This window comes from Adiantum capillus-veneris, chromosome 9 (genome assembly GCF_014529385.1).
Source record: "Adiantum capillus-veneris isolate H3 chromosome 9, ASM1452938v2, whole genome shotgun sequence".
NCBI classification, from domain to species: domain Eukaryota; kingdom Viridiplantae; phylum Streptophyta; class Polypodiopsida; order Polypodiales; family Pteridaceae; genus Adiantum; species Adiantum capillus-veneris.
The window spans coordinates 58,600,619-58,610,334 of record NC_140939.1 but is presented as its reverse complement, the minus strand read 5'-3'; the positions used below and the strand labels follow the sequence as shown (position 1 = coordinate 58,610,334).

Below are 9,716 nucleotides of genomic sequence, written 5' to 3'. Positions count from 1 at the left end.
GTACTTCCATACGTCGTGGTAAGTAGGCAGTTCGTACATATCAAGCAAAAGGGAATCAATAAGAGCAGAAAGAATATACCGACGAGCAGCTTTATCACGTCATTGCCAATCCGTATAGGCAACATTCCAATCTTCAAATATAGGTCCTTCAGTGATAAGCACGTTATCATTATCCGTATCAACAGGCTGAGGCGGACAAACACGATTTCCAAGAACAACATCGGAGAGTTCATCGCCTTCAAGAATTAACAACATCTTTGCTTTCCAGCCTGGAAAACCTTGACCTTGGAAAGGAGGAACAGAACGCTGGCAAGAAGGAAAGCCGTTGACGAGAATATTCATAGCCATATCTTGTTGCGAGAAGACGTATAAGATAAGATCGTAGAATTTGCACACCATATATGGTGAAGGCCGCAATTGAGAATGAGAGAGATATGAGGACTGCGTTCTGTCAACGATAAACGTAAGAAGGATGCTCAAGGAACTTCCAAAGATGTGAGAGACATCACCCAAAAAGGGCAGGGTAAAGGAGACGTTAATAATAAAAGAGTCCTCAAAATAGAGTGGCGTGAGACGCAAGATTGATGGCCACAATATGAATAGCAAAAAGATAAATCTTCTCAAAAAAGTTAACGCCAAAATAAGAAAAATGATCACGGACACTTCACGAAGAAGTAGGACGAAGAAAACTGCGTGAAGCTCAATTGCAGTAAAAACAACATAACTTTTTGCTGCGAACTCCGATTGACGCAAACCTAGAACTCAAATCGAAGAGCTCGAGGAGAAGAACAAGTTTTGGATGAAAAGTGCCCATTGCGCTACGCTCCATTGCGCTTTTCCCGTTTCTCCAAATATTGAGCAGAACAGCAAGAAAAATTGAGATGAAGTTCAGGGTGTCATCAACAAGAAAACGTAATCAACGATTAGATTGATTAGCAATAAACGTCACACAAAACACTAATCATATTCTTCTTAACACAAAACAACCACAGTTAACAAGAATCAATGCTCAAAAATAAAATTTGTAGCAATTTTTGAATCTTACATGCAAATCGCATACACATACTGTTTTGTCACCATGAATTGAATCGGCGCATGATCGTTACTGGTTTGATACCATGTTGAGATGTAGAGAGAAAGAGAGAGAGACGAGACAAGAGACACACCATATACGCTCCCAAAGAGTGATTCATATTGAGGACAAGATACAAATATATAGGTGAGACCAAGTTGAGTAGAGTGAGCCATATATAGCTCCAACAAAGCCAACAAGGAAGTTCAACGCTATTGAATTTCCGTGTAGTGCACATTGGTTGTTGCCATTCATATGATTAGCAAGAGCTGTGTATAGTTGTCTTTGAGAATTTTTCTTATTGCCATTCAAGGTTTCTTTTTTAGTTTTGGAGGTCGTCACCATGTTGATTCTCTCTCTCTCTCTCTCTTTATCTCTCTCTCTCTCTCTCTCTCTCTCTCTCTCTCTCTCTTTATCTCTCTCTCTCTCTCTCTCTCTCTCTCTCTCTCTCTCTCTCTCTCTCTCTCTCTCTCTCTCTCCATGCAATGCCACAGAGAACAGTGACGCCTGCTCGTCTTTGCCACCACTCCGTTTTTATTCACATTTCCACTTGGCTTAATAGACTACATGCTCTGGGTAGGCAGTAAACAACCCACTTACCTTACAAGCACAAGTTACAATTAGTTGTCATTGAAAGCCTCTCTCTCTCTCTCTCTAAAAAATAAAAATAAAACCTCTTGAAACAGTCCACGTCGGAGCAATCTGTTTCAAGAGTTTTTCTTTTGTTTTTTGATGTCTTTTGGATGCCAACTGTTTCAAGAGGTTTTTTTTTAATGTCTTTTGGATACCCCTGGCGCTCCTCCATGCCTACTCTCTCTCTCTCTCTCTCTCTCTCTCTCTCTCTCTCTCTCTCTCTCTCTCTCTCTCTCTCTCTCTCTCTCTCGCGTATCCCAATGAGCCAATGAAATTCTTTACATTTGTGCTAGAGATGCTCTCATTTTCCCCTTGCCTTCCCGCATTTTTGGAAAACGGCAATTACGGCACGATATTACGCTGCAAAACATTTTTACGATATTAAGTAAGCGCATTTTCACAATAATAAGCTGCGATACAATTTTCACGATATTAATATTGAGCCAAGAAATGGCTCTCTTACTCTCTCTCTTGCTTGCTCACCACTCTGGAGATCTCTCTTTGTATGATATCTGTAAGCTCAAATCTCTCTCTCTCTCTCTCTCTCTCTCTCTCTCTCTCTCTCTCTCTCTCTCTCTCTCTCTCTCTCCCATCCAAACACTACAAAAAAACTATTGGAAACAGTCTGTGCCGGCGTGGACTGTTTCCAGTAGTTTTTTTTACACATGAGCACTCCATACTCCATCCTACCTCATTACTATGGCAAGGTGAAGAAGCCACAAATGTGCCCATCCTTTGTTGATTCATACTTAAAGGGACATTTGTGCAGAGCTTGAAGTAAATGGGGCCAAAACTTTTCCATCAAAGAGAGCGTGCTTTGTTTTGAGAAGATGTAGGACCTATGTGAGCACCAACAACCTTAGAAGATGTAGGACATATGTGAGCACGAACAACCTTAGAACAACCGACGATTTGCCATTTGAGATTTATTGATAAGGATGCGCTTATGGGACATTAAGTAGGGCAGCTTCCACATCAGAGGGTATACATCGTATGATGAGGAGAGAAATAAAGGAATGATTATTTTGTAAATGGAGGGAAGATAGCATTTGAAGAACATGTGTCATTTATTAGGCTGCAACAACTCGCGGGTCACATGCTATGGCATTGAAAATGGAAAGCGTACAATGGAAAACAAAAGTGTGTTTTAGGCTCCATGTGGTAGATTGTTTTGACCATAAATAGACAATCTACCAATATTTCTCACCGAGCTGCAGTGTAGAGTCAGTTGCATCTGGCTTGGAGGGTAGAGTCAAGTTGTAGGGTGTTCAATTGAGTGATAAATAGGGAGAAGAGAAATAACTTATAGGGTTGAATGGAGGTGTTTCTATCCACACGGGGTCTCCATTTTTTTAAGGTGAATTTGAATGGGAAAATTGCATACAAGTTAGAAGTTAGTGAGTTAGTAGTAGTTATAATAATTACAAGTGAGGCACAAACGTGCCAAATGGATAATTTACAAAGGGAATTCTCACAAGTTGTAGGGTGTTAAGAGGTTGGCCATATCGAGCTTGAAATGCCTCAATTACCCTAGGAAATGCAACCCTTACCTCTTCACTAAGTCCTTGAAACCATGTATCAACATCACGCCGAAGGACAACTTGAAACATCCCTAACCTTTCATCATCTGTGAAGATACGATTGATGTGTAAGGCCATTCGAAAATCTGCAAGAAACAGATCAAGATCCTCTCCAAGTTCCCCAAAGAAAAGAGAATATCCTGACATTTTTCTGTTCAGAGCCATGATTAGAGTGCACGAAAACTCTTAAAAAGTAACCCTTGACTTCTACCACAAAAGAACCAAAGTGAAGTGACCAAGGAGTGTGGGTGATGCACGATCCTCACATTCAAAGACCACAGGTCCTTCGTATCTGATAGAAATCCGCTCCTCCTCATAAAGACAAGCGTGAAGCACGTTCCTCCCTCGAGATTCAAAATCAAAAGGTAGCCTATTTATCACACCAAGGAACACTCTGAAGCTTTCAAAGTCAAGTCGGGATACTCTTATCTCTAGATAAGAGTCGTCAAATCCGGACTCCAAAAGGATCCTCCAAGTGGAGAGGACTACTTGATTGACTACTCCTAGCACACAAGCTGCTTGGATAAAAGAAAAGTCCTCAAATGTTATTTCTATGTCCAAACTAAAACAATCAAGGTGCAAAACTTCTCCTTGAATAGTGATGTAATCCCTATCTAGGAAAGCTTTCAACTATGTTTTGGGCTAGTTCTGAACCTAATCTTTCCATAGATGTGAGGATTCATGCCTACAAATGAGATGCAAATAACCTAAATGTTCATGAAATTTTTCTCAATTAGAGTAATATGAAAACATGCACATCAAAAGATATATTATAATCAATGAGTGGTAAGATTATAGGTAGTGGAGATTATAGAATTTCTCCTAACGCCTCCGCTCCAAACAAGAAAGCTATACGTTGTTGAAAATGAATTTCTCGACTTATGCAAACATTTATCCTAATATTTTTCGTGAAGTCAAATGGATGCACAATGGGTCCATTATTCATTCCTACAAATAACTATGTTATGCTTGGATGGATTCTTTGTAATTGCAAGTGTAAAGAGTTGATTTGTACAAACTACACTGAAGCCTTAAAAATATACCTATAGAGATGAGAGAGTTCCTTAGTGGGGGTGCCAAAATTGAGGCGGTCCGGGGCAAGCCGCAAGGAAGTGACCCCTAAGCACCACCTAGGCTCCCGTGTCGCTCAAAAAATATATATGGATGGCCAAAAGACCAAACCAAACCCACACAAAACCAAGACAAAGGGCACCACCTAACTAGAATGAGTTAGGACATATCAGAACATGAACATCACACTTGAGCTTACACACATCTTTGTACAATCATCCCCATCATACATCCTAACATACCGAATGAGGAGGCTTACGTGCGACAATGCATGAAACAAACTCACAAAGGCACTAACACTTGAGCATAAATAGACGCACGCAGATACACAATCACAAGCCAATTGATGATTTTGTTACTCTAGTGAGGGATCTCCAATCCAACCTCAACCTAGACCAACAAAGTACCACCAATGCTCAACACCATCATCAACAAAACTCTCAAAAGAAAATACACAAGTGTTACCACAAGTAGACGTTTCCAATTGTTGTGGCAAGCTTTAGAAGACTCCAAAATGAGCACCAATTTGTGAATTGTCACGAGATTTAGGAGATAATGAGAATATGTGTGCCCAAATCCAATTGTTATAGATAGATAAGTAGACCATACAAATGGAGAGCCTAGCTCTGGCGATTATCTCAACATAAGGACTTGACACAAGGGCTTCCTCACAGACTTAAGTAGCTAAAGCTCTTCTTCTCTCAATTGATAAGCCCCCCCAAAGTGATGTAGAAGTGCTCTATTTAAAGCATTTCCAAGTGGATTATCTCTAGGCATAAGTATGCTTATTTGTGTGGCTAATTAGGTTTAGGGTTTTTTGAATTATTTATATGGTGGGACTACCTTGTCTTCTCTATTTACATTGAGTGAGAATAGGGAGAAGAGAAATAACTTATAGGGTTGAATGGAGGTGTTTCTATCTACATGGGGTCTGCAATTTTTTAAGGTGACATTGGATGGGCAAATTGCATACAAGTTAGTAGTTATAATAATTACAAGTGAGGCACAAACGTGCCAATTGGATAATTTACAAAGGGAATGCTCACATGAGCATAATAGGAAAAGTGATTTTATGGAATGGTTATATACAAAGATGAGTTTGAAAGGATAAGAAACCTGTTATTGCTCGGAAGGCCTTGTCGTTTGCCGCTCCAATGTTTGATCCGTGGTGAGGTTTTGTCGGCTTGCGTAATTAGGGTGCTTGCAGGAGATTAAGTTGATGAAGAAGATGCACACAATTAGTTTTTTACTGTTTTTTTAGTTTTTTTGGAAGAAGAGATCAATCATATCTCTTCATTGATAATTACTAGGTAGGTAGTTAGGGTAGATGAGTGTTTAAAGCTTTCATGGAAGGTACTAAGAGGGGGGAGAGAGTGTTTGCAGGTTTGAATAGAATAGAGATGGAAATGAGAGTTTGTGTGGGTGAAGAGGAGAGTGAGGGTGAAGCATTTTGGACCAAGACAGCAAAACTGGGGTCCACCAAAATGCCGATAAAAAGTCGCTCATAGCTCGAAAAAATGCAAAATAATTTTTGCGAGAAACCTTAGCTTAGGAGCTACAACTTTGTAGTTTTGTGCAAAGTCCAACTCGGAGTGGAATCATGTATGAAAATGCGCCCAAAACCATGTGTTTTTTTCTCCCTCTCAAAGTCTTCCAAGTGGGGTCCTTGGTTGTTCAGCTTGCATATATTCCAATTGGTGAGGCACGAGGGCATTACATGGACCCTTAATAATGCTCCATTGAGTCCATGAAAAATTATTATTGAATTTGATGATGATATGCATGATAACAAGTGTACAAGCTAAGGTGCATGATTATAGTAATAAAATATAAATAATATGTATATAAAATATAAAAATAAAATAAAATAAGATAAGATATACAAAAGAGGTATGCTAAAATATATATTGTTATATTTTCTTACAATAGGTGGAGTGAAAAAATAATATTTACAATTTTACACAATGTGAAAGGAAAAAGTACACTGTAGTTAACTAGCGTAAAGAAAAAATTGAAATCTCATGGATAAGTAAAATAGAAATATATAAATGAATAAATACACTCTCTTGAGATGTAAATAAATATAAAATTTACAAAAATCACAACACACACCTAATTAGTAGGTGGGTAGGGAAAAAAATACTCACACCTAGTTACATAAAAGGGGATGGGAAAAAATATGTGTGAAAATATATTTTTTGTTTTTATAAAATCACACTCTTAATATTTATGCCCTTTAAAACAAAGGAAAGAAATATTTACATAAATACTAAGGTCAGTAATAATATTTTGGAGCCGATTCTACTTAGGTAATTAGTAAGGGTGGAGTTTTATGGTTAGGACACACTTTAGAGAAATATAGACATTTATGAGAACACCATATCCACTATAATGTGGTATCACACACAGGAAGAAAAATAAGGTATGTACAATCTTTGAGTTAGCATGTGGGTAGAGTTAAAAGGTTAGTAGTGATGGAATGAGGCTAAAAATTTGAAACTTTTAATAGCAAAAAACAGCTATCACTGGAAATAGTCTACGCCGGCGTGGACTGTTTCCAACAATTTTTTTTAGTTTTTGGTTGAGAGAGAGAGAGAGAGAGAGAGAGTCAGTACATTTTTTATGTTCTCAACACCAAAGTGGATGGACAGCAGAAGATCATTTTTGCTGTGACATCTATTAAGAGTATCGGCAAACGTTTTTCTAACCTCGTCTGCAAGAAAGTGGTTGTAGACATGAACAAGAGAGCTGTCTGCTCAAGAGCTTGAAAACCTGATGTTTATCTCCGCCAATCCTCGTCAATTCAAGATTCTTGACTCGTTCTTGAACAGGAAGAAATATTACAAGGATGGCCGATTTTCTCAAGTGGTGTCTAATCAAATTGATATGAAGTTGAGAGATGACCTGGGAAGGCTGCAAAAGATCAGGAACCACCGTGGTCTTTGTCATTATTGGGGCTTGCGGGTGCGACGTGGTCAGCACACAAAAACAACTGGAAGGCGGGGGAGAACAGTTGGTGTGTCCAAGAAGCGTTAAGTCAAGGCACTGCAGAGTCCTTAGGATGCAATTCCTAACAGTTTTGATACTGATATGTGCAGTAATATTTTTAGAGTTCAGTTGGAGGGCTTCTTCTCTTTATCAGCTAGGTATTGTAATTCCATGAGAGCATTTTAAAGTATTCTTACCTTGAATTACGTATTCACTGAAGTGAATGATTAACACTTCTGGAATCATGCTTAAAAAGAGAGAGAGAGTGAGTGAGAGCGGGAGTGTCGGCATGAGTGCAGAAAAAATCAATTTCACAAACGTACAAATTTCCCCTCTATGTTATATTCAAATAGAAAATTTCTCAAATAACGTACTTTTTTTCAATTTAACTATTTTCATGAATTTTCCAAGCGTATTTTCTCCTTCTCCCACTTCTTTAACTAGCTATTTTGAATTTTCAAGATCCAATACTCACCCAAAAACTAAAAAATAAACCTACAAGAAACAGTCCGTGCCGCGTCGAAACAGGTCCGTGCCGACACGGACTGTTTCGACGCGGCACAGACTATTTCTATTATGTTTTTTGTTTTTGTTTTTGCTAGAGAGAGAGAGATGTTTCTCAACTCATGTGCAGTCACGACGAGACACACACACACACACACACACACACACACACACACACACACACACACACAGAGTCGGCATCAGTGTTCGGGGAAAATCAATTTCACAAACGTACAAATTTCAACTTATGTAGATTCAAATAAGAAATTTTTCCAAATAGCATATATTTTTCACAATTTCACTCTTATTTCATTAATTTTTCAAGCGCATTTTCTCCTTACCCCCTCTCTTTAACTTGATATTTTCATTTTTCAACATCGAGTGCTTACCCAAAACATTTGTGAGAGAAACAAGTGATAAAAGCGTCTCAAGGATAAGCTGAGGCACACTTTTCTTGAACACTAGACAACATGATAGTGATGTGATCAAACTTCCAATTTAAGTTTGGTAGAGAGAGAGAGGTTTCTCAAATTATCTACAAACCACACACACACAGAGAGAGAGAGAGAGAGAGAGAGAGAGAGAGAGAGAGAGAGAGAGAGAGAGAGAGAGAGAGAGAGAGAGTCGGCATGGTAGTGGCATGAAACCTCCATAAACTAAAAAGAAGGCCCTGAAACAGCCAAGGTGCAAATTGTTTTAGTGTGTTTTTAAATTTTTTTGAGGTTTGATGCCACTACCATGTCTCTCTCTCTCTCTCTCTCTTTCTCTCTCTCTCTCTCTCTCTCTCTCTCTCTCTCTCTCTCTCTCTCTCTCTCCAATCCAAGTAATCCCTTCTACAACTATGACTATGTAGCATTTAATGTCTATGGATATTCAAATGTGGATTTATTAATAATCTTGCCGGAAGCTTCACTAGTCGCTTTAAGAACTACTTCCCCTGAAATCTAGAAGGGTTGGAGTTGCATTTTTAATATTCAATGTAGACCTCATTATCTCTATGAAAAATGAATGGACTCCTTATAACTCGGGTCGGCGGTCAAAAATCAACCGACTAATTTTCTAAAAAGTTCCAACTCTTTGTTCTGCACTTGAGTCTAGATAACTCTTTGTATTGCAGTTGAGTCTCTCTCCCAACTCTTTGTTAGATATTATTAATCTAGATAACATAGAAAAAATTAGCATAGGTGTGTATAATAGTGTGTATGTGCACATATTATGTCCGTAGTTGATGAGGAGGCGTGGAGTGAGATCTTAATGGGCATGGACTGTCTTCAGTATTTATAGAATGCCACATGAGATGCTGCTAATAACAAAGCTCAATGTTTGTGAGAAAGTCGCTCGGTTTTTTCTTTGCTCGGGAATGTTAGCTCGCCGTTTGGTAAGACTCGCAGAGAATAAACATATTTCACAGGAATTGGAGCACTTTATTCTCAATGGAGGCATCAAAACAATGTTAGGGTGAAAACAAGAAGGAAAATGAATGCCTCTATAGCCTTGCACGAGCCACACCGTCGGAAGGAAGAACTATTGCAAGGCCCGAAACATTTGTGGTAATCATTTGTAGAGATTTATGAAAAACCCTCCAAGCATGGAACACACTCAAAATCAGGAGAAACAAAGGACATCATGATGAAGCTCATCTCATGGAGATGTCCATAGAGTATCCATATACAAAAAGCAAAGAAGAAATGAAGAAGGTATGGCCGCTCAAACATGAAAGTGCCCTTTTTCTTGCTCAAAAATGAGCTCTCTGGAAGTTGTGCAGGTGTGTTGTGGCTATTAAAATGGGGGATTTCTTATCTTTTATCCCCGAGATTTTTCTCTCTCTTCCTAGTCGACAAGGTTTTCTCCTCATGAATCTTTTAATT

The 9,716-nt window shown here is 38.7% G+C and overlaps 1 pseudogene; it reads left to right on the top strand.

Annotated features, from left to right (window-relative positions):
- Nucleotides 1–7,088: 7,088 nt before the first annotated feature.
- Nucleotides 7,089–7,439, top strand: LOC147450538 (small ribosomal subunit protein uS13z/uS13y/uS13x pseudogene; annotated as a pseudogene).
- The last annotated feature ends 2,277 nt before the right edge of the window (nt 7,440–9,716 follow it).